Genomic DNA, 25,141 nt, shown 5'->3' with positions numbered 1-25,141 from the left:
GATTGGAAGCTCTCTACTCTACATGCTCTGCCAGGAGAGCTGGCAACTGGGGAGGCCAGCTGAAGAAGAAACTTTCATATTACTCTGATTTACTGCAAACTACCAGGATGCAACAGTAAACTCTTCCACACTCTTCACATTACTCTTATTTATACTTAACATCCAATACTTTGGCTGTCATTCTTTAATCAAGATTTCTTTTAAACCTGTCTGAGTTGCTCGGGGAAAACCCTGGGTAAATATTGTTATTAGTTAAGTAATAAGACACAACAGGGTGTGAAATATTGCCCCATAACTCATGCCTACTCTGTAGCAGTACGTTGAGTGGCACAAGGCCAAATGGCTTTGTGTGTTATTTTTTTAGTTAAATCAAATTAAAAAGACACCAGCAAAGTGTCTGTGGCTGTTAAAACATGGCCATGGTGGTAGGGGGATTAAGGGGGGAGTCATTTAATAAGGTGTACTGTCAATTGCTCACTTCTTAATTTAGTGAATGGAGAAAAGTACTAAGTGGAGAGCCCTGGAGATAGGTGTCCTTCACTTATCTAAAGGACAGATTGGACAGAAGCAGCAGCAGCAACAGCTCTGCAATTGCTGTGTGGCAGCAGGCTTGAGTTCTACCTCTGGTGGGCTAAAAGGGTCCATTTGCAAAATCCCGTTCAAACTTTGGTCGCTCAGTGTGAGCTGCCATTAACTGTGGTCTAATAGGATGCTTTCAGGCCTACAAGATGTCTTGGGGGCATCTGTCAAATTGGAAGAATGATTGAGGCTACAATCTGTGAAAAACACCAGACAGGTTTTCACTGATGACTTGAGGTCCCAGCTAACTCCCTGGGACCAAATGCAGCCTCTGCACAAGTCAGATGGTGGTGTCTCGTTTGTGCTCAGATGGCAGGGAAAAGGGATTCTTAATGAAGATGCACAGAGGCCTGTGTTAACTGCTTTATAACTTGTTAAGTGTTAAGCATTGCATCCACAGCTCTTTTCCAGTTCAGCTTTATATACCACAGCATGCAGTCTCCGCTGCACAGGATGGGTGCTCTGGCTGGGATTGGCAGTGCTACATTCTGGCTGTGGAGATGAACTGGCCTCCTCTGAGCTCTCACTTCTGTTTTAGTTGAGAACGACCTTTTCCTGAGGAAATGGAGTCCTGATCTCTGCCTATACTTAATACCCCATTTGGTATGGGCAGGGGTCTGTGCCTTTCCAGGAAGGGACAGCTGCTCACTAAATTGTGTGGGCATTTCAGGACTCCTCTGACTTCCCTTCAGGACTGCAAGGAAAATGTTAAATTTTGTTACAATCTTTTTTTTGTTTGCTTTATACAGACAGCTGCTGTCATGTCCCTTACCCAAGGCCCATTAGCTACCCAGCAGCTTCTGATTCAGAGTCAGGCTAGCAATGTGGAAAACCATATAAAGAGATGCTCATTAATCCTTATTTGGTTCTTCCCATAGGCATTTTCCTTACATGCCCAGCATTTCTCGCATGCTGGACTCCCTATGCAACAGTAGGCTTTCATTTGCTTTAGTCTTTTAAGAGCCAAGCAGTTTATTTGTGGAGCTTTCTGCACTTATTCTCTGCAGGGGGAAAAAAATCTAGCCTAGGAAGACTAGAGAAAGGAGTATCCTTTCTTTTGCTTTCCCCATAGAAAATATTGCCTCTCTGGACAAAATAGCATGAAGGCTGACAAAGTGCTTTCTCAATGTGTCTTGAGCCCAGGACAATTCCCAGAGTAACATCACATCCTTTGCGTGAGCTTGCGTGTATGTTGGCTTGCAGTTAGCACAGAGATATATCAATATTCCTGATGACAATAAATACAGCTATTCGGATGAGTCGAGGGCTTATCTTAATTGGGTAACAGATGAGCAGGCGTATGTTGCTGTTGAATCCATCAGCATTAACTGGGCAGAGGTAAGTTTGATCAATACTGACACTTGAGTGCATGGGTAGCCACTGGAAAATATTAATTTACAATCATGACCGGCACCTCTCATTAACCAGAAATGTGTTAACCCTAATTGGTTCAACAGGGTTCTGCTGCACTATATGGTGCTGCTCAGTCTTTCCTCTCGTGCCTGAGCCAGAGTCTTCTGTTGATGGGAACTCGATGGTATCGAAGCTCGTGCTTTGGGTGGCCAGGCTGGCAGCTGTACTGCAGCATCCGTCAGGCCAGGAAGGTGTGCAATGCACATCCGCATGGGTATGCTGACCATATGGCTGTGTAGACATGGGGAGCTGCATACGTGTCTGTTCATACCTTATGGCTGACTTGAACAGGAGTTAGGCTGAGTAGGGACGACACTGATTTATACCATCTGTGAGTCTGCGCCACAGATCTATAAGCATTCATATGCCTTTGTGTGTGTGCATGCTTAGGTGCTTGCATGCAGATATGGACTGAGCACACTTGTGGTAGCACTAGGTTGCCCTCAGATCTGTCAGGCAATGTACACAATATAGCTTTTAAGGGGAAAAGTAAATATATGTGTATGGAATACGTATTTATGAGGGTGCGTGAAAAATGCTTCTTGTGCTTTAATGCCAGCAATGGCAATTTGTTTTCTCTACCACAACAAAATCCTCACAGCAATCCATTGAAAGCAGTCATCTTTGGTATGTGCCATAAATATGCATAGTGTATATACAAACATGAGCTGTGAGAGTTGAAATCATCTTGTAATTAAGGCCCAGGCCTGGCAGTGAGGGAAGCTGAATTTGCTGTTAGACCTTCTGCATCTGAGGAGATAATAGAACGCTACCCATGTCCACTGAGGATACAATGGGAAGTAATGGGCTTAAATTGCAGCAAGAAGATGTAGACTAAACATTAGGAAAAACTTTCTAGCCATAGGAATAACTAAGTACTAGAATAGATTGCCTACGAAGGGCATAGAATTTCAGCTTTTGAAGGTTTCTTCACAAAAGAAGTTGGATAAATATCTATAGGGACTAGCTAGAGCCAGGAAAAGGGTTGTGTTTTTTGGAATGCTTTCCTGCTATGTTTCCTCATGACTTCAGGAATGCAGGTGTCTGTTTCACCCATACATGGTTGGGTGTCAGGGCTGCCTATGATTACAGCAGTCGTGTTTGTTACAAACCCTGTTAGCTGTAAACTCAACTGGCCTTAATCTGTCCTCTGGTTTAATAATCAAACTTTAATAATGACCTTAGTCAAATGATAACTGGTAGTCTGTCTTTGATATTCTGAGAGTTGCTATGAAAGACACTGAGCAGGAAGAAACTTTCCTGGTCAAATGATTTTCAAGATCAAGAAAGCTTGTTTCCTTTTAAACTTTCTAAAAGTTCTGGCTTCTCAGCTGCATACGTCTTGTTTTGTTTTAGTAGTGAAGGTGTTACAAAGTTTTTTATTAAAAATTCGATCCACATATATCAACAGATGAAAATATTAAATTCTTGCCCTGCTACCTGGACCATGCTCTAGATGTTTTGCCTCTCATGCTTCTGTTGATTACCAAGTCCCAGAGTTTTTTTTGATAATGTTGACCCTCCCATCAGCCCAGCAATTTTTGACACTCAGATGTCCATACCATAATTGATTTCCAAAGTAACTTGCTTTAAAAGGGGGGGAAAAAATATTACTTCTACATGATTCCATAGAATAGTAAACATTTTTTTCCTTTGTGCATACCAAAACCTTTATGCCCTCTCTGAGGCTAAAAAGTAGATTTTGCCTTCCTATACCATCAAAAAGGACAGGCTGCATCTTATGGGCACTATGAGGGGGTGTCTAATACCCAATGAATCTGAAGGAGAGAAACGGCGGGGGGGGGGGGGGGACACATTCCAGTAACTGATCATTTGTGTATGAATAATTCCAGTTGAGCTGTCTGAAAGATTTATGATTTGGCAAAAAAGATTAAATGAAAAGGAACTGTTGGCTTGTTTGAATGCTTCCACAGCAAATGAGTATGGCATATGGAGACTGAAAAACAAGGTCAGACTCTTTTATATCTAACTCTTGCTGACCTGTAGCCTGGATGCCTGGTGTTTATATTTGTACTAATGATATTTCTTGAAGCATCTTTCACAGAAGCTCAATGGGGAAATTCCTGACAGTCTTGTCAGATTTTTCTTATATATACTGGAATGAACTGATTGGTTTTAGTATTACTTGTGGTTGGAAAGAGTTTTTGGTCTCAGCTGGGAATATGTGATGAAAGAGGCCAGCAGGACCTGAGCACCAAATAGCATGGTGGCCAAGGGTTTTACCAAGTAAACTGGAAGATACATAAAAGCCCCTGTCTTCCTCTGTTCCCAACAACTATGGCTTTTCTCAGTTTTTTTTGCTACTTGAAGCTCTTTCTTAGTGTTGCCTGAGGGATCTATTCTACTTTGTATTAGCTGTCCCCATAATCATTGAGTGAGGAGAAAAGTTGGTTGTGTAGGCCTGCTGGAGTGCTCACCTGGGATGTGGGAGATGGGAAATGCAGGAACAAGGACCTCCCCCGTCTAGCCAAATGCCTACCTATTTGTTATGCCTGAATCATTCTTTCTTGTTTTTGAAAAATAACTTTGACAGGTCTTGTTTTTTCTCCCCCAGTGGGCAATGACTCATTGCTGACTGACTCAGAAGCTAAGCAGGCTCATGTATGCCTAGTGGGGGATTTATACTAAGGTGTCTGGCCTGTCTGGCTCTTGCAGCTCTAGAAGTGGGGAACTCCACAGTATATGTAAAAGCCGTAATGCTTGCTGAGAGCATCTGCTTGGCTTCACTCTGCCAGCACTCCACTGACCACATCTAGATGCCCTTTGTGGTCCAAAGAGGTTTTAGTAGACAGCGTACATGAGTATAACAATTGGAGATGTGGCTTGAGTGTGGTGATGTGGATCGTTTGTTGCTTTGTGGCACATGTGCTCACGAAATTGGATCCATAGAGGGAAATGGAGGACAGGAACCATCCACACTTCCAGGGGTGCTGAAGAGGCTGGGAGTGCTGAATTCTTTCTGGTGTGTTGATGGGGGGCTGCTCTCATAATACCCCATGGATGATCTAAGACAAGCTAGGCAGACAGAATATGACCACAGAGGTGTTGGCAGAAAGCACTAAAGGAAGAATAGTTATGCAGACAAAATGGCTTTGTCCTGAGCCTGTCTTGACTCCAGCTGTATTATACACAGTGTGGAGTGAAAAATTTTTGGCAATATGAGAATAATTTGTGGATAGCATTTCCTGGCCATCTCTGGTCTGATGCCCTCTTTCTTAGAGCAACATTTAATTCAGGGACAATTAAAGCAGACAGGGTACTGGTATTGGGGATAGTGAGTAAGAAAGAGATAAAATCTCATGCAAACAGGTGTTGGCAGTCACTGGAATTGTACTCCCTTTTCCAAGGGCTTAATCTGGCATTGTGTTTTACAGATTTTGAGATTTAATACCAGTTTGACTTGATCTGTGACAAAAGATTTATGGCCTGGCTGAAACTGCCCAGGAATAGTACTTCTCTCACTGTACCAGCACTGAATCTGCAAAACAGAAACCTCCTCTAAGCTGGGAATGTTCAAATGATGGATATCACTCAAGCCAGGCAGCATAACTATCTCTAGAGTAGAGGTATAGTATGCAAGGGGAAGCCCTGTCTCTACACAGGAGATCCAGTAAATGTCTTCTTGAAGATCCAGTGAGAGGAGTTCCAGGTTCTCAGAACCACGTCAAAGCATTTTGAAGATGTTGGAAATATTCTCCTCACATTGAAGGGTCATGGGATAGCAGACCTCAGGTGGCAGGGGACTTACCTTTCTGGATCTTCTGGTAAATCAACTGATCACCTGAAATTGGTCATACTTTTTAGTCGAAATACAAGATCTGCTCCTCTGTTTGCCAAACAATGAACTGAAAGCTCTTCTCCAGTGAACCCTAGTCCTTTTTTTCCTAATATTCACCCTGATTCCTTACCACATAGGCTTAGAACTTCAACTTAATTGTGGTCCTCCCTATAACCAGCATGTCTATAATTTTAAAATGCTTTTAGTTGTGCTAGAGCCACAAATTCAAGAGCAATTTCTTGATTAGCCTAGAAGTCCCTGTACAACTCAACCTTCCCAAAATCATCAGAGATGTGGTTTCCAATTTTCTGTTCAAAACAAAAACTGCCTTAATGTGTGGTGGTGAGGATCTGATGTGATTGACCTCTTGTCTCTGCTCCGCACTCAAGATGTTCCAGTGAAACTGTAGTCAGAAGTAGACCTTTGACCATTCCTCTGAGCTGAGGAATCAAGTATTCCCTCTAAACATGATAGTGGAAGAAATGGAATCTGGGTTCTTGTTTTCTTATTAGTTATAATAGCTGCATGTTACTACTTTGTAGTACCTGCCAGGGCAGGTAAAGGACAGTAAAGCAGTTCTTCAAATCATGGCACTGTTTAGAGGTTGTCTGGCTTGGAATTTGAGTTTCTGCACTCTAAATCTACCTGAGCTGACGGCTCCATTTCTGTTTACAATGTGGCTTAACTGAGTGGAATTTTATTTCCTGGCTGCACAATAAAAAGCACAAAGGTTACCACATCTTTTAAGTCCTGGGAAGAAGAAAGAGAAGAATGGGGCAGGGGGGAGAGAGAGAAAGGAACTCCAATGTACACAGGTCATTTCCAGGGTGACAGAGAATAGGGAAAGGATCATAGAGGTCTTCAAAGCAATTTTTTGCCTCTTCATCATTACTGATATTTCCAGAGCACACAAACAACTGCAACTATCCCAACCTTGTTTCTTCCTTTTTTTTTCCTATTAGCTTACCACTTTTTATCTACTTCTTGGATAATTTTTTTCACTTTTTTTGGCTTGGATTGCCAGAGAACCTGTGGATGCTATACAAGGTGACAGTTCCTCAGCAGTGAAGCAGAAGAGTCAAGTAGGATGACAAGCAACAAAAAAGAGGGAAGAGCCCCCAGACTTGTAATTTCACTTTATTTTGCAGGATCGCAAGGGTAATAAAAACAGGAGAAAAATGACGACAAACTGCTCCACTTCTAATGACATCAGGAGGTTTGAATCTGACATTGATGGGATACTTTGAGAAGCCACCATCAATTCTCTCAATTCATCCTTCCTTTTTGCCTTCCCTCTGGGCTCAGAACACAGGACTGAAGAAAAGATGTAACAACAGGTAAGCTGTTTGCCCAAGATTGGAGTAGCAAATTCTTCATTTCCATCTGTAGTCCTGGAATACTGTCTGACAAGCACAAGAAAAAACAAGTTAATGTTCCTGTTTTACTAATTAGTATAAGGACTCAAGATTTCTGAGGTTATGTACTCCACATGACTTCCAGCGAGTCTGTAAACCTGTTGGAGAGCTTCCATGATTTCCAAAGTTAAGTGAAGCACTGTCTACATTGAAGTTGCCATCAATGTAATTACATCAATTTTCTAAATGTAGAAAGGGCTTTGCTGTCCTTCCAGGAATTAATCTTGCATAGATCTTCCTTGAGAGAAAACATGAAACAAACGTGGAGTTTACAGACATAGGTGGCTTGGTTCTTTCTGTTCTGTGAGAAACATTTGAAGATTTTAAAGAAACTAGAAAAATACTTTTGTTACTTTTACGAGACTTATACAAATGTTTTCTAAATGACATATAATTTTCCTACAGAAGCATTTTCCTCTGACAAGTGATCTAGTCATGCTGAATTTCAGGAAGAAAAAGATGTTTATTGAGAAACTTAGACATAATTAAAAATTGAAATGTGAATGGGAATTCACTGTTCTGCCTTGAGCATTCTGACTCACCACCTGTGTAGGTTCTCTCTGTTACCTACAGTGTACAGAAGATCTTGCTTATCACTTTTTCAGAGGTTATAAGGGAGGATTGAGTATTATGAAGTATTAGAATCTGTTCATGCTATTTATGAATTTCAGCTTCCCTTCTCCCCCAGGACTTACCTTACAAATGAGAGGTGTGGCCAAATCTTGGACCTGTTGGTGTGGGTGGGGGGTAATCTGCTCTCATAGTAGATGAGTTGTCCTTCTCCTTTACTCTCTTCTTACACTTCAGATTACTCCACCTCTATAGAGGATGCCTAGATTGACAGGCAAGAGTAGGCTTTGGTTAAGTGATTGCATGTTTTGGTAATCATCTGACCTCCAAATTACAAAGTATTTGCATCTGCACAGTGTGAAAAAGGGGACAGTAAAATGTTTCCGCTGTCATTCTTGTGTAGATAGGTGAGCAGCATTGGCATGAAACAGTCTTCAATATTCCTGATAACAATTGGAATTAAGGACCAAAAGGGTGTTGTGGAAGATTTTCTTCAACAATTTTAGCAAATGGTGCTGATTGTAAAAATACCATAGTAAAGTATTAAATACTGTTCCTGGAAATCCTTTTCATGCACCTCTTGTTTGTTTCCCCCCTTGCAGCTCACTATCACCTCATCTTCAGTGAAGAGTCTGAAAAGGTGGAATTTCTCCAAAAACAAATATTCTCAGTTATATTTGAGTTGTTTGTTCCCTTCCTCGTTTTCTCAGCTGCAATAGAAGTGACTGAACATCATACCACTAAAATCACTGACTGATAGCTTCAGCTGGAGTTTTCTGGTTGTGCCTGAGTAGACTGCTTTTGATGGTCATTCATAACTGTCAACTTAAATAACAATATCAAAATATTCTTGAGTGGTTTCTTTGTTGTGGTAACCAAAGAATATATGTTAGGCATTCCTCCAGAAGGGAGAGCCAAGGCGAGTCCTGCTTTCCGTAGTTGATCTTTGTCTCTCTTGAAACTGCCAAGCCTGAGCTCAGTGATACCTCAGTGAACTTCCTTACTGTACACAGTCAAGATGCTGTCATTTGTTTATATCACCTAAATGACCTTCACAATGATTCTGTGCTTTTTGTTGTTTTTTTGTTTGTTTGTATTTTTGTTTTTTTTAAGGAAAGGCTTTATTTTCTTTTGAAGACATAATTTAGTGGCAACTTGTACCCATATCATGCAACAGTGACACTGCTGCTTTGCTCCGCTTGTGCACGTGATATCTGATTTCTTTCAACCTTATGTGGATTTTTTTGGCTACCAAACCAATGAGAGATCTGGACACTATTAGTTGTATCTCAATTTCTGTCATGACAATACTAATTTGTTGCTCTATTCATGATAACACTACCACTACACCTCGTGTTTCTGTTACCACTTACGTTTCTCACCCCCGTTTTCTCCAAGGTTGGTAAATGATGCAGAAGGATAACAAAGCTTCTTTTTAGAGGAGGTGGATAATCTAGTTCCTGGATGGCTAGAGTCTGTCTGATCTTTGCTCACTTCCTCTGTGGCAACTTTCAAATTAGAGTGGCTAAGTGCAGTCTTCCTATCTCTCTGATCTCAGTGTGCAGGATGGTGTTGAAGATGATCCTCTGCAATTTTGTTTATCTCTTGCTAGAGCAAACCGTATCCCAGGCACTACTTTTCACAATGCCAATCAATCAGTAGTGTTGACACTATGATGTCACCTTTTTGATAGCTACTTCACAAAGATGACAAAAGGGTGGTAACCAATTAATTTTGCTATTAGCAATACCACGGTGTTGGTCCAACAGGGAGCATGCCTACAGTTTGGCAGTAATTATATAATTGAAATGGTGAAGCCTATGGAGGTTACTGTAGTGTTGCATTATAAGTAGTTGCATATGTACAGCCCTGTAGAAGGGCACTGACAAATTTATGAGGCATTAGTCTGGTCACAAACTATCTTCAGAAGATTAAGCAAGAAGAGTAGGCAGCACAGCTGACGTATCTCCCCCTTACAGGAGATAGGAGAGCAGCTCTTCTGCCCATATAGCACTTGCCTTTAATGTGACAGAGAAGCATGAAGTGATCTGTGCTGTGCCCCATATAGCAAGCAGGTAACTTTCTCACAAGCCTCTCATAAAGATAGCAGGGAAATGAAGGAGGTTGCAAGCAATGCAGTTTTTCTGGCCACTGTAAGAGCCCTGTGTGCAGAGTCACCTCACACGTACTCTGAGAACAGCCAAGCGTGGCCGCTCAGGCTGGGTGTTCTAAATCATTCTAACCTTTCACAATGTTTTAAGTTTGCTACTTAAAAAAAAAAAAATCTATTTTATTTCTACTTCTGAATTTGTTTTTACACTCTGGTGCACTCTTTGCAGAAGCAGGGAGTGCACACATGCACACGCTGTAGGGACAGGGTATTTTTTCTCTAGAATAATATGAAAGTATTCAGTATATAGTAAAGTAGAAAGTATAGAGTTTTTAGTATATGAAGTATATAAGTATATAGTTTTTATAGTATATAAAGTATGTAATTTTTCTGGAACAGGGACCCAAGAATGCTAGACATCTCCCTTTGCTGTTTGCTTCCCATCCCTTTCTGTACAATAAGGAATGTCCCTTAACTTGCAATTAATCCTCATGATTCCAGTGCTAGGTGAAGGTAATTCCACTTATTTGTTCTTGTCTTGGGATGACCAAATCAGGTTATCTGTCTGTAAATGCTCTCCTGAGCCCTACCTGCGTTAAGTGCTGTATATCCAACAGCTGAGATGAAATGTTTCATACTGTCATGTGCACATACATCTCCTTTGCATTCTTCAGGAGATTTGTGGGTGCAGTTGCCATGGGCCTAGTTGCATGTCAGAGAATGGACTGGGATAGGTGCTTATCCCTGCCTAGCATCCCCCCAGGCTCACCCAGGCAGGTTTTCTGAAGTGACGCCAAAGCCAGTTTGTCTTCATCAGCCCTGGCAGGTAAATCATATTCACAGTAGTTCAGCTGCACTCATGGCTGGCAACAGGGTTTATTTTTCATAGTACGGTGAAGGCAGGAGGCTTCCTGCTTGCCTGTAAATTGAATGGTGTAGCTGTTTCATCTGATGAGACAAGCAAATAGATGCACTGATCTGGGGCACGTGCTAGATGGAGCTGCTGTACATGCTGAGGGTAACCTGTGTGATTCTGCTGTCTGTAAAATCTCTGCCTGGAAAGCTAGTGACTCCAAGCCCATCACTTACAGAGACTTGCCCTGTATTTTGCTTCTTGTGTGACATTTTTGGGTTTTCCTTTTAAAATGAAGTGAATAATTTTCCCCTACTTGTGGAGAAAGTGTTTCTTCTGGTTTTGTATAGAGGTTTTGGAGGCTTTGCTGGTTGATCTGAGGATAAGGACAGGTGAGTCCTCCCTACTGTTTTCGCTTTGTGACTCATTGAGCTGTCCTGTGAGGCCATGCACAGAGTGGCTCAGCTCAGAGTTGTGGTCGCAGTCATTCCACAACCACATGGCATCAGCTTTCACCTCCGTGGCTTCACCCCTGCCCTGAAAAGTGGTTTGTGTTTTGTGGGGCACGTGCCTATTAGGTAGTGCTGAGTAAAGGTCCGTATTCTCCTCACTTTAACTTTCTCAGAGAATTTCGTCGTGAGGTAGATGTTAGAGCTGTAACATCACAAGCAGGCTAGAGGCTGCCAGAGTTCTGTTACTCAGAGTACGGCCTTGAGCTGCACTCTGCTTGGTCCTAGCAGGTGCTGTGATGTCTCCTAGCTTCTGCTCACCTCTGCCATACCCGTGTTCCCTATACCAAGCTCTCCCATACAGGACAAAGTCAGCATGTGCACAGGCTACCTGAAACACGAGACACGTGAGCTCTAACAAACACTGTAAAAATGTATGTTTTTCACATAATAAACACAGGAGGAGATGAAGTGCTGTCAGTGGACGTCCTGGACTGCTGTGCTGTTGTCAGACATGAGGTATTGGGGTCAGCACATGGGGGTACCTGTGTGAAATCCTGTTGCAGAAGCAAAGTCAAAATCCAGACAGTAGGGGTTCCTGTTGGTGTTGAGACCTCAGAGAGGCTACACTACTGCTGTTCCCATTACTTTGGGGGAGGCTGCGGGGACAAAAGACATCCGGTCAGTCATCTATCCATAAGGTGCAGAGATAGCCAGTCCCAAAGTGAACCAGGGAAAAGGGGAGAAGCAAAAATAGGTAGGGGAGAAAGGCCACTCTTCCTCCGCAAATTGGGGGTGGTGGATAGCTGAGCAACAGAAACCTGTCAAGATAGTAACTAATAACAATTAATAATTTATTGTACATCAAATAGCTGTTTTCCTCATGGTTTCCAAAAGCTCTTTACAGACTATATATAGCGACTGCATTACAGTGTGGTATGCACTTTTCAGCAGCATGGTTTAGGAACAGCCCTGCTGCTGAGGCACAATGGAGCCTGGTCAGCCCAAAAGAATGCTGGCAAAAGATTTGCACCCCCCTCAACGCTGCCTGCGCATTTCACTGAAGAAAAATGTGCATGGGAGCAATCACTTTGAGGCGTGGGGAGAAGGCAGAGCATTGTACAGGCGTTATTTCTTCCTGTCTATTAAGCCAGGCTGTCCCAATGAATTCAGTTGCATAGACCTTGAGAGAAGAAGGATGGGGGTTGGAAAAAAACAAATGCACTTTAGAAAGCCTATGATAATGACTTAAAATTGCTTTTCCTTATAATTGCATTTTTTAAGAGCTGACATTTAGTGATAAGCCAAGTGCTAGATACTGATGGCTCATAGAACGTGGGGTCTTAAATAACGACTACTACATACTAATTCTTGCCTATCTTTGGACCTGTTCAGTGCAGAAAGGAGATGCTGCTGCTCATGAGGCTAGCCGGGGGAGGGTGAAACGGTGGGACCTGCAAAGTTGAGCACCCTAAAAGAGCAAGTCAGCTGGCAGATATGCTGCCATGTAGTGTGCCCTTCTCCTGTGGCATCTGGATCTGCTCATTTCTGCCCCAAAATGATGCCTCCAGGAGGGAGAGCAAACAGCAGACATCCAGAGGGCAGAGCTCAGCACTACAGGACAGGAGGTGAAGAAGCATGTACCTCACTGAGAAGACTGCAGGGAGTATAATGCTAGTAAGAAAGCAATTAAAAGAGCTGAGCAAACAAGTAATAAATAATGTAGTGAGAGCTGGTGTAATAAACCTCCTTAGGAGAGCTGGCCCATAGGCCAGCCTCCAGTTCCCTGAACCTGGGAAGGGGAAACCCCACCTTGTACAACCACCCTGCACATAAAGACACTTTAGAGGAGCAATTAGGGAAAAAGGTGCTTACTTGGTTGCTCTTAGATCATATGCTGTTAAGTTTAGGAGGTGGTGGGAAAACCCCAGTGGACTGACTGATGCTGCTTTTTGTAAATGAAAGCTTACTTATGTAAATGTGTTTAAGAGGTGCCTTTCAGTGAAACTGTTTGCTACATTTCCTGCAAAGAGCTAATGGAAACCCTCCCCTTAGAGATGATGCTGTTAAGGCTGCATTATAGATTTCACCTGTGGATGCCTGAAACTCAGGTGACCAGCTGCAGAGATGATTTGCTAAGGCTATGGCCCTGCTTTTCTGTTGATGGATACAAATGCTGAATTGTTAGCAGACCTCCCATTTCCTGCTTGTTTTATTAGGCCTTGATAGACAGGTAGTGCTTTGAATGCATTTTGAGTTGTATTTCTTGTCAAAGACAGTTGCAATTCTGTGGTCTTGCGATTTTCTTGTTTTCCCTTTCTTGCCTGTCCTTAGACTTGCAATTATGAAGTAATTCCATTCATATGAAGGGCCTGACTTGCACATGGAGCCTTCAGTTACCATTAGCAATAAATGGTCCTCACAGCTCTGTGCCAAGAGGGGTAAAAATGAACTGCTGGTGCAAGGAGATTCCGGAAAAAATTGGCCTGGCTTGTAAACCTTGCCTACACTGTTGCTGTGTGTGTGTAAATTTGAACTCCAGGCTGCAGTTCTTTAATGCTACTCTCACAGCAGCCTAGAGATTTTGGGAAGAGTGGGTGGGTTTTTCTATGTTCTTGAGCATCATGCAGCCAACTGGAGTTGTTTGATCCAACCTTCCCTGGCAGGCCTTTGGAAGGGATACCAGACATTGCTGGGTATTGGAAGGGAGGCTCTGGGTTGCTGCAGTGAGGTAAAACAGAAGCTTCTGCTTGATCCAGGTAGTGAAAAGGATGGTAGAGAACCAGCTCACTCCCAGGACAGTGTTCTCCTGGACCACTTCCACCAGCTCTGTGCCTTTGAGAAGCTGCTGTGGGGAATTGGGCAGTCTCTTCTTCCCATGTTTCCCCAGTTAATTATTTCTTTTCTATCTCAGCGCATTCAAACAGATTAAAACTATCTCCTTGAGTGCATATAGTGCTATCTTTTGCTATGTAGAAAACAACAAAAAAAAGTCCACAGATGAAGGGGGCCTTTTTGCTAGCAATGGGTACTGCCACTAGACCTTTTCATTGTTCTGATACCTTCCCAAAAATACTGATAACTCCTAATATATGATGTCAGTGGGATGTGCAGGTCAGGCTAGAGTTTCTGTCTGTCTCTACCCTCACTAAATTTCCACCGTTGACACTCCTGATCTCTCTGTGGGGCAGGGATCTGTTTCTGGGTGAATTCATCCCTTGGTGGAGGCAGTGGAGCAAGGTGAAGCGTGACATCCCTTTTTCTCCATCCCTTAGGTGGTGGTCCTCTCTTTCACTGAATGGCACCCTTCCTCACTCATTTGTAACCTGCAGACCCCCCATTGAAATATCTGTTGTGGTAACTGCTGTCTGCTCCAGCACTCTCATGGAAAAGGGAACAGTTTTCAGAGGAGTGAAATACCAGCACTTCCTCACTGGTGTAGCCGAGTCTCCATAGCACGGGGAGAGAGGGAGGGAAATACAGGCAGACAAGAAGGAGGATGTGTTTCAGTGGGGTAGGTAGCCTAGCATTCTGGCTATTGGTCTCATTCTCAATGCATCTCATCTTGGCCCCTAGGATTAGCTTTTTGTTTTGTTTTTAACTGGAGGATCTGCCCCTGCTTCAGGAAACCTGTGCCTTTCTGACACTGTCCTCTACCAACCCTGCCTGGTGCATGGTTTGACAGTTGCCTATGGCTTATAATTCATGTGCATACTTGAGGTCAAACAAGCATTTTCTTAGTTAAAGAGTGGCAATTACAAACTTCTGAGTGTTTGACATTGTAGCATTGAGCAATTCGTTAACAAATGTCTTCCTATCTCTTTAACACTCTACATCCAAGCTGAGTTTGTTTTCCCACTCTAGGTCTCAGAACCTTTTCTTGTGTCTTTTCTTGCCCTTTCCCAGCTAGGGCTCCTAGAACTAATCTGTGCCTTTTGCCACCTACTGATTTGTTGCTTCTCATCTATTATTAGCCCTTGCCACTCTTGCTGCTACCTAAATCTGGCAGCTAATTATTCAGCATACAGGTGTCTCTTCACTAAGGAAACCAGACCTGCATGTCTCAGGAGTCCAAGGTGAACAGTGATACCTACATGGAGTTGTCTCTTTGAAGGTGAAACCTCCAAATTACATTGCCATTACATCTAACTCAACTGTCCACGTGTAATGTGTGGATTAGTATTTCATAAGCTTCTGTCATGCAAGTTCATGCACATTTTTCTTGGCCGTATCAATGACACATTTTTGGCATGAAGCCCAAATTTCATGTTCTTGCTCCCCATTTGGGACCCCAAGTGCTTTTCTAGAGGTTGCAGGGGTATCAGCTTTCTCTTGTATTTCTCTCAAGCAGTAGCTGCACCCTGGCAGATAAAATTTAAGGGGAAAAAATAAGACAAAAACCAAATACAACATTCACTGGAGATATCTGCTCAGACGATTCACATCTGGAAATGTTCTACAAAACTAAAGAAATGATGTATCAGATACAACATGTACAGGCCTACCTGTAACAATGAATTTTATTATTTTCGTTTTCAATATTTGCTTGTACAAGAGGCTTTGGGACAGCTGCTGTCCTGGAAGCAGAGGATCCCAAACCCTTTGGGATCCTTCTGGCCCATTGTTCTCCTGACAGAAGCCTCCCTTCCTGCAGTGGGGGAGAGGTAAGGTACTGAGAAGGAGAGAGAAAATAGTGTTTGGGGGAAGGGGGAGTGCTGGGTGGAAAATGTTCATTCAGAGATCTCAGTCACACTGCTCCAGCCTCATCTTTGCTTTGAATCCCTGGCTTTTCTCTTCGTGTCTCCACAGAGACTGCTTCTGCCTCCCCCATTCCTCCCACTGCTCCCCGGGGCTGAGTGGGGTACAAGGACGATGCAGCGCCTCAGGCTCTCTGCATGGACCAGTCTCTTCTCCTTTATGCCTGCTCCTCGCATGCTATGCTGCCTGCTCTCTCCAGAGGTTTGTTGCCTTCACACACTCCTTTTACACAGCCCCAGGCAGGGCACAGGCAGGAAGGCCCCTGAAAGATGTCAGTGACAGGAAGGGAGGGAGATGGGGAAAGAGGTAAGAGGCAGTGGGGGGCCTGAGGAGAAAGGATCATTGCCTCTGATCTGTTATGAATTCTCTTGGGAGACAGCTGGTTAGGCTGGGAAGTGAGTGATAGCCAAACCAGATGAAGAATTGTTCTGTGTCCCTGGTGTATTTTATCCTCGACAGGGATTTAGTTTCTTTAACTATCAAACTAACTATTTCTCATATATATATTATATAAGCTGTGAAAGATAAAGCGCACACAGCATCAATCATATCTTGTCACAATCTCTTTGCCTCTTTCCTTCTTTTTTCTTTAAGTCTTCCACTTTTCTTAAATTCTACTCAAAACATGGCTATTGTTATTAGGAGTCAAACACAATGTAATTGAAAGGCCGTTTGACAATTCAGGGGAAAAACAAAAAAGTGAAAGGACAGGCTGTGGTATTGGTTTGGAGGTGGATATTGGAAAGAAGTGAGCACTGGTATGTGTGTCTTTTTTTTTTTCCCTTTTCCATCAGTTGAGAGAACTCCTTCCATATAAAATGGGATTTGTCTGGGTTCCTCAGAAATCCAGCATAGGAGAGGTGGCGTACCAACAACTCTTTGTGGTTAGAGTAACTAATAATTCCCCAAGAAACCATCTTCATCTTTGAGCAGAATCTTTTTTCATGTTCATATTCACCTCCATTGTGATATGACACCTGTACCCACAGACAGGAGGGTGGACAGGAAGATATATAGCTGTTGTGTGTCATATTTAGACCCCACCAGCTGGACTGAGTTGAGTCTTTGGAGAAAGTTGTGGATGAAAAGAACTTCTGCCTGTTCAAACGTCTTGTCAGATCCCCACATTCACACATCTGTGTTCATCTACCTGTACCAGACTGCCCCACATCCAAACAGAAGGCTACATGGTCTCGATGTGATCTTGCCTTAGCCCTGACTCTCCAATGGCTTACCTCAGAAGAGGAAGTGGTAAGAGCTCTCTTTATTAATGTTGCTGTCTTTTTGGCACACAGATTAAAGAAAGAAGAGAATAATAATAAAAAAGCAACAAGAGTGGTGGATAAATTTGTCTCTAAATACATTTGCATTTGCTGCTTAAAAGGTATCCCCATGTCAATGTATGCAACACATGATGCACCCATGGTGTAATTCTCTAACACCTTGCAAAAATGGCATCTAAATGACAGGTTTGGGGTTAAATATGGTACTTCTAATGTGGTAAGATGAAAAAATAGAGCCCCATGCAATTTTGGGGTTTCATTTTCAGAGATGTTGAGTATCCAGTGTACCATCTAAAATCAGCAAGAATGATGATGCCCTGAGAGCCAGGCAGGCCCTTGTATTTTTTCTTTTCCGATTTCACCTTAAATTAACCAGACATTTTTTTCTGTGCTTCTTAACTCAGCCTTTTATTATGTTTGATAGAGTGAAAGAATGTTTTTTCCTCCCCTTGTATCTTGCACAATGGAGAACATAATGCCTTTGCTTTGAAGTCTTTGCTGTTATCCTGCCTATGAAGTCAGGCCTCTCTTTTGGTTTCCAGTTTAATTAAATGTGTCTACATTGAACAAGAAAGCTGTCATAGAGATCCTGGGATGGTCCGTTCCTCTTATGATAGCACACAGCCTCTGACCAGTTTAAAGTAAGTTCACCTTGTACCAGTGCGTGCAGGATCTTGTAGCATGTACAGCATTTTTTATTAGCAGGAACGGTGAGGAAGGATTGTGGTTGTTTTCTAAGTAAATGTCTTTTTGCTATCAGTCTGAAGTGAACGCTACATTGGTACAGCAACTCTTTTGGCTTCCTGTCTACCCGACAAGAACCGGAAGACCTTAACCAACCTTAGTTGAAGGTGTTTCTTTGCAGTCAAATCTTGCAATTAGTAGTGCAGCATACTTGGGACTGTCTGGGCTAGGTGTTCTTTGAAATGATGATGAGGCTGTGGAATTGTACATAGGATAGGGAAGACTGAAGTCTTCTAAATAACAGGCTGTTATAATGGTTTTCCTCATTCACTTAGTTTAGAGCAGCCACGTGTGTCTCCAGTATCTCCCAAGTGAGTGTTTTCCTTGGCTACTCACTGGACAGTGTCTAAGTGGCATAAAAAGGTAAATGACCTGGAAGCACACTGGATCATCAAAAAGTTGGTGGTAAAGCCATTTGGTGTTTAATTCTGAATAAAATATTTGCCTTACTAGAAAATTGTGGGTTTGTTCCATTCAAATCTTGCATTATGCATGTGGAGCAGCACAAGAAATCACCCGTGCTCCACTTGGCAGCCATTTGCTGGTGGATACTTTTTTCAAGGACATGAATGATACTTGTCAATAGAGCTGCCATGGAATTAATTTTAGCCCACAGTTTATCTACCAGCATCGCATATTCTTCTTAATAATTTGCATAGATTGCTAAATCTTAGTTTTTCTCTCTTTGTAGTTAGAAATGGGCCTAATTAGCCACATTCAGAGGTGGACCTTCAGTACTCAATAGTAGGATACCAAAGATGGCTTACAGCCATTTATTTCATCCCAACCACTTGAAAATGAGTGTCACATAATCCCTCTTACAGAGCTTGTTGTAACCTTTTGGGAATTACAACTTGGATCCAATGCATGAGACAGCCTTCATCAGTTCCCCATCTGTAGGAGCACTGAAAGAAAGATTTAATATAACTAGAGCAATTACCTTTGCCCTGAGAAACATGGCTAATTTATAAGTGACTTTTTACAGCTTTCTGTTGCTAATTGTGTATTTGTTAGGATGCCAAGCCTGGCATAGACTGAATACACTAACTCCTCTTACTTGGGGTAAACTGTCCCGTGTGTGCCATGCCAGGCAAGAAAACCAGTCATCAGTACTATGCCAGTTGATAGGTCTGTGATATTTATGATGATAGAGTGCTGACAAGTGAAGAGATGAAAGACACGGACTCCTGATGGCTCTTGAATAGGAGACATTTATTGCCCTTTTTCACTACTACATATAATTTCCCTGTAGCCCCACACGCTGTCCATGTGCCCGAATCTGTCATACAATTGGTTAGAGACCCTCAGACATGCGCCTCAAGCCTGCCAGCAATTGGCCACTGCCCAAAGCTCATCTTTAACACTGTAGCCAATTTACTTTATCTCAACCTTGCTCAAGTTTTTGTTTCTACCACTTGTTTCCTCATTATCTCTAATTCAGGGATGTGTGAAACGGCACGAAGCCACCTGCGAATTCCTTTCCCACAGACAAGGACCTTGTTTCTGCAATTTTCTCTGTTGTCATGAGATCTCGCTTTGGAAGTACGAAGAGAACAGTTGATCCATACCATTTTATCCAATATAAGCATAAAGTTTCATGCATAAATGTCTTGCTATGTTATGCCACATTCAGTGCTTCCCAGGCAGCAAGGCCATAATGAGTTTCCACTTGCACGAAGTCTTTGATTCACAAACAACAGGCAATTAATTACCATCAGTCATTGTAAAGAGGATAATGGTATCACTCACATGTTGATATCACAGGTCATTCTTACTGGTAACTTTCATTTAAAACACTAGAATATGCCAGTGGTGATATATAGATGACTTCGCTACTCATAATTTAAAAATATTAGACTTGGCAAATACATTACAGCTTTTACAAGTGCTTGGCTTCTTCAGCTCAAGACTTATCCTCAAATGTGCCCAGTCAGCATCAGGCAGGTCCTATTTGGGGGTAAAATTTGAATATGTATCAGCATCTTCAAAAGAATTACCTGCTTATTTTGAAACTTAGCTGGATGCCAAGTTCTTCTGAAAACCTGGCTCAAAAATGCCCTTGACTTTGCTTCAGTCTAGTTGGATATGATGTCCAAGGAGAGGAGCTCTTCCATATTCCACAGTTATCATATGCCTTTTGAATATCACTCCGACTTCGACAGTGCCCTAGAGTTTTTCTTTTGTCTGTCTACCACTACTGAAAGCCCACATTCAGTCAGTTTGGGTTTGCTTTGGAAATACCGAATAAAGGTCTTGAGCAACATGGAGGCCTTGGATCTTGTTATAAATTCTGAAGAACTGTACTTGTCAGTCTGTTAGCCCATGTCTTTATCCCACTTGTCCAGCTTGATGGTGCATTTTCACCAGAACCCTTGTCAGCTGCCACAGTATAAAATCTATATAGTGAAAAGAGTGTGTGTCACAGGAAATGGACCCGAGATGATCTCTTCAGTTCCTTTCCAGCCCTGTTTGCCATGATTCTTCTATGAATCCAGCTCTAGGAAACTTGCAAAGTATTGACTGGACAGCTAGTGATCTTATGTAGGCCATGACCTCCTTCTGGTGCTCATCCCAGCTGGCAAGGAATAACCCATTTCCATATTAAGCTCTATCAACCTTCAGAATAGGTACCAGCAGCCAAACTGCCAATGGGGAAAAGTCCCTGGATGCTGTGAGTTCATACCCTGTGCCCAAGAATTGTTTTAGGAGAGTGCTGCTTGGACTGGGTCCAAACCATGCATGAAATTGCTCTAACAATTGAAAAATACAGGTTATGAGGTTCAAGTGCCTGGGAATGTTTCCTGACACTGTTATTTATTCAAATAGATGAAGCCGTGGTGTTCACGTACCTTCTGATGTTGCCCTTGTGTTTATAGAAACCCTCCAAGCAGAATGAGGTCTCTCTTATAATGATTTACTTCATCACGCATGAAGCGTGGTCACCACTTAATGTATTACACTCAGATTCTCATTTAGCTCCTTAACTTCTTTAGCTGCTATTTTTTTCATTGGCATAGCAATATCAACTGCTTTCTGAAAGGTCAGGGCTTTTTCAGACAACAGTATTATTTGGATGCTTTCCTTATGTAACTGATATACTGGCTGGTCCTTTTAATGAATACTTAAATTTACTCAAAGATCATAAACCTTGGTGAGCATCTTCAGTTTGGGTACATAATGACCAGCATATTCAGTGGGATTTTGATCACAGTTATTAAATCAAAATCTCTCCATGCTAATGAGCAGCTTAGGGCTGAGGCTTCCATAACATCACCACAGTCTCAGGCAATGCAGTCATGTGCCTTTCACTTGTAATATAATCTGCAATATAACAGAGTTTGTTTTAGTGCAATAACTTTCCCCTCTGCTCTTTGTTTTCATTACCTTCTGTCACGTGGCCCACTGTTGCCATAATCGTAGTTACTGAAAAGGCTGTTAATGACAAACAAAAGATGAGGAAAAAAATCACTTATTTCCAAGATGCTATTTTGTCTTTGCAATGCATTTTCTCCATGCCTGAATCAAGAGGTTGAGGAGAAAAATAAACTTAATCACAGTAGGGTCTGTAGTTAGAAAATTAACCCCATTTATTCATAAGCTTCCCCATAATGCCCCCAGAGAAGAGTAGCACTATGTTCTCCAACCTTTGCATTATGTGGATCCAATTAAGCACGCAAAAAGTGATTAAGAAAAGCTTGTTTCAGGAAGCTAAGATTTGCATTTCTAGGATCCACAACTTCGTTGTGAAACTTGTAGGAAACTTTCAGGTGCCACAGAACTGAACAGGTTGAAAGCCACTTTTTAATAGTTGACAGTAATTATCAAGTAGACAAGCCCTCCACGCCCAAAGAGTTTTACCTCAGATCTCATCTTCCTATGTTTGGAGCTAGAATTGAGATACAGGCCCATCATGGTTTTCAACAGTATTGGTCCAATTAGTTTAATGAAGACTTTTATATTTTGCTTTACTGTTGAATCAAAGGATCAGTATCTGGATTATTTTTTTTTAGTGGTGTAAAAAAAAAAAAAAAGCTTGAAGGTTTTTTTTTGATGGGATTTTTATAACCACCATGGAGATGAATGGTCAAGTGCCATGGAACATTATGCTGATCAAACTCTGTTTCCAAGGAAACTCAGGATGGAGTTTCTAGAAGCTCTTTATGGAAAACAGCAAAGCTACAGCCTGTGTCAGAAGGAAAGTCCCAGGTTAAGCACATGAGTCAGATGAAGGACTGCATGTGTCACCTAAAAGCAAGGAGTTAGAAGTAAACAACTAAGTGGGGAACATCTTGCATTTGGTGTTTTGGGCCAAGCTCTGGAGAGGGAACAGATATTTGTAGCCCAGGCTAGAAAGAGTTAAGTTACTGTCCCTTAATTTCCTGGAGCAAGAATTTGCAAAGTGATATGAGTCACTTCAGAAGAGTGAAGATGCATGGGGAACCGCCGCTGTCAGTATGGAGGCAGTCACAGACGCTGCTCCTGAGAGCTGGGCATTCAGCCTCTGTGGAGGGTGGTGCTCAACAGCACTGTTTGTGGACCCTGGCCAAGAGAATGAAAAGCTGATTTAGCTGTATATTTGACTGTGTGGGCTACTGAAGGACAGAATTTAGCATTGTTTAAGGGAAGGCTGGGAAAAGGTTAGGCAGGATGTTTGTTGTTGCTGCTTTTTTATTATTTGAATAACGTGCACACACAAACACACAAAATACAGTTCTAAGCAAAAAAATGTAGCATTTTCTCAATTCCTTCTCCTTCCCCCACAAAATTAATGGCTTTACCAGTAGCTTCAACCAGAAATCTTTCAATCTGTCCTACAGCATATTGGAATAGTTACCGCAGTATAACTTAGCATAGATGCAGCGAATTTTGTAGAAAGGTGCTTTATATTGTACAGGAACAAGGAATAAACTATTGTAGCATAAGATACATTTAAACAGGCATTAGCATCTCAATAGAAAGATAGAGATGATCCATGCACAATTTTCTATAAATACAACTGCTTTAGAGGATAATTGCCTGAAGGTCAGAGATGCTGGTAGGATTTTTTTTTTTTTTTTTTTTACCTCAGCAAACTGCAGTCCAGAGGCCATCTTGTGAAATGTGCTAATACCTAGTCCCAAAGCTTTAGGTGACTCGTCATCGCTGGTGGTAGGTGTTGGGAGAAGAGCAATAAAAAGCATGAGATATTCTTGGGAAAGTAATGCAAAAACCATTTCAGGAATTACTCCAGAGATGATGAAAAAGCAAAGGTTCAGCACTGAGTTCTTGAACTTGAAAACTAAAAATTTCTTGAAGTGTAGTTTCCCCATCTCCACCCTAAGAAAAAATTACATCATTTTGCAGTCAAGGCTTTTAACAAAAAATGTTTACTGATTTATAATTTTCTACTTAAAAGAAACAAACAAACAAAAAAAACTAGATCTCTAGTGCTTCTTGATTTTTACTCTGTTTAAAATATTTTGATGACCATTTTGATAGAAGTGGTAGATGGGAAGCATCAGGGGGAGGAAAAAAATCAACAGCTTTGTCAAAGACATTTCCTGTTTAGAAAACAAGAACACACCTTTTCCATGTCTTATTAAAACCCCAAAACTTTAAAGACCTACCTACTTTGAGATCACAACCGATACAGTAAAACTGTTAAAATCCTGGCTTAGTGCCATTTACTGAGCACCCGTGTCATATGCTGTTATGAGAGAAGTACGTGTTTTTGAGAAAGATGCTCTGTTCTCATTGTACAGCTTCTGGGTAGATTTAAGGTCCAGCTGTTCCTAAAACATTTTAGTGCTGCAGTACAAAAGCCCATCCAGATCCCATTAACAGGATCTCTATCTGGAAGCTTGAGTCACATGCTTTGTAGCTGGTGGAATGCTGCTTTCTGGCCTTTGCTGTTCCAGTGCCAGCTGAAAAACAGCTGAGTATCCAAGAGTAACCTGGAGCTGCAAATACAAGGGACAGGCTATGCCTTATGCATGTATTTCTCAACCTAGGAGCACAACACCCACCTAATTGGAGCCTCAGCCAGACAGTTGTGGGCACATGCAGTCTCTGTTTACTCTGCCAGTTTACGCTGAACTCTCAGGAAATAATTTAGAGTTTGACTCACATCTATCTCCCTGCTCCTTGTTGTGCATGTTTGTATTCTGTTTCTTCAGACCTGTTTTAATGAGCATGTTTTCTAACTTTGCATCCTTGGAAATGGCCCAACAATCATGTTAAATGGTCCCTCCCTCCCTGTAAAAGGGGATTAGTGCCAAAAAACACTCCTTGAACCTTAAAACAAAGAAAAAACCCACCACCACAAGCAAACAAACCATAAACACCATGGTGAGAGCTTTTAGTCAGGGCTTATACTCCAGTTGGTTGCCAGCTCCTTGCATTCTGCTTCATCTTTTCTCTAAACTTTTATAGCCCCTAATCGTCTGTAAAGCATTGCATACCCCTATGGTGCTATATAAATGAAATAACAATGATGCTCTTGAATTAATTGGGTGGTTTTGCATACAGTAGTTTTACAATATCTTCTCCTTATTATAAGACCCTCTCAGTTGAAGCTGCGGGTCCAATTGCCACAGATAATTCAGTGTTAGATTGAAGGTGTATATGAGGGATCCTGTTTTTTCCCTTATGAGCTCTTTGTGGGGAGGATATGTTTTAGTTCATTAAAGACGTACATTAGACAATTACTTTATATGCTCCTCTCCTATTCCTTCCTCCTTTTTCGTCTTCAGTTTTACAGGTCTCCTTACAAAACATCCAATCTTACAGAGGTTTATGAATCTCCATAAAGCTGCCATCTTTTTTCTTTTTTCTTTTTTTTTTTTAAGTCTGGGGGAAAATAAAAACACCCTCTCTCCCCAAGATATGACACAGTTAATTTTTGATCTCCTCAAGGGACTGAAGCACAGCATCTCTATCTGTGCTGGATAAGACAGCTATTTGTCTGTTTGCTGTTGTTGTTTGCTACAGTCAAGGCAAAAGACAAGCACATCAAACATGTCACAAGCTCACAAAATGCAATGGGTACCACCCCTTGAATTCATCTTCTTCTAGCAGATATCCTGTTCATGGGTGGAAGGCTCTGTTATGCTCGCAGAAGTGACATGACATTACATCGTGGCATCATTAGTCAGGTGTCCATCAGAAGGAATTTGATGCAGAGTCCCAG

At 41.9% G+C, this 25,141-nt stretch overlaps 3 long non-coding RNA genes across 4 annotated transcripts; 1 reads left to right on the top strand and 2 right to left on the bottom strand.

The window, feature by feature from the left end:
- The first annotated feature begins 1,657 nt into the window (after window positions 1–1,657).
- Window positions 1,658–16,318, top strand: LOC121078955. The gene is made up of 3 exons (XR_005824817.1): window positions 1,658–1,917; window positions 6,940–7,128; window positions 15,998–16,318. It is a non-coding gene; the product is annotated as an uncharacterized LOC121078955 (long non-coding RNA).
- On the bottom strand, window positions 7,127–11,926 carry LOC121078909. 2 transcript variants are annotated; one of them, XR_005824795.1, is made up of 3 exons: window positions 11,734–11,926; window positions 7,902–8,038; window positions 7,127–7,194 (listed from the first exon to the last, which is right to left on the bottom strand). It is a non-coding gene; the product is annotated as an uncharacterized LOC121078909 (long non-coding RNA). The 2 variants fall into 2 exon arrangements; XR_005824808.1 differs by lacking the exon at window positions 11,734–11,926 and adding an exon at window positions 9,150–9,413.
- A 3,501-nt stretch (window positions 16,319–19,819) lies between the features above and the next one.
- LOC121063521 lies at window positions 19,820–21,972 on the bottom strand. Its single transcript, XR_005816044.1, has 3 exons — window positions 21,832–21,972; window positions 21,358–21,405; window positions 19,820–19,920 (listed from the first exon to the last, which is right to left on the bottom strand). It is a non-coding gene; the product is annotated as an uncharacterized LOC121063521 (long non-coding RNA).
- Between the last annotated feature and the right edge of the window lie 3,169 nt (window positions 21,973–25,141).

This window comes from Cygnus olor, chromosome 1 (assembly GCF_009769625.2).
Source record: "Cygnus olor isolate bCygOlo1 chromosome 1, bCygOlo1.pri.v2, whole genome shotgun sequence".
NCBI classification, from domain to species: Eukaryota; Metazoa; Chordata; class Aves; order Anseriformes; family Anatidae; genus Cygnus; species Cygnus olor.
The sequence above is the reverse complement of the archived record's forward strand: the minus strand, read 5'-3'. Positions and strand labels throughout refer to the sequence as shown.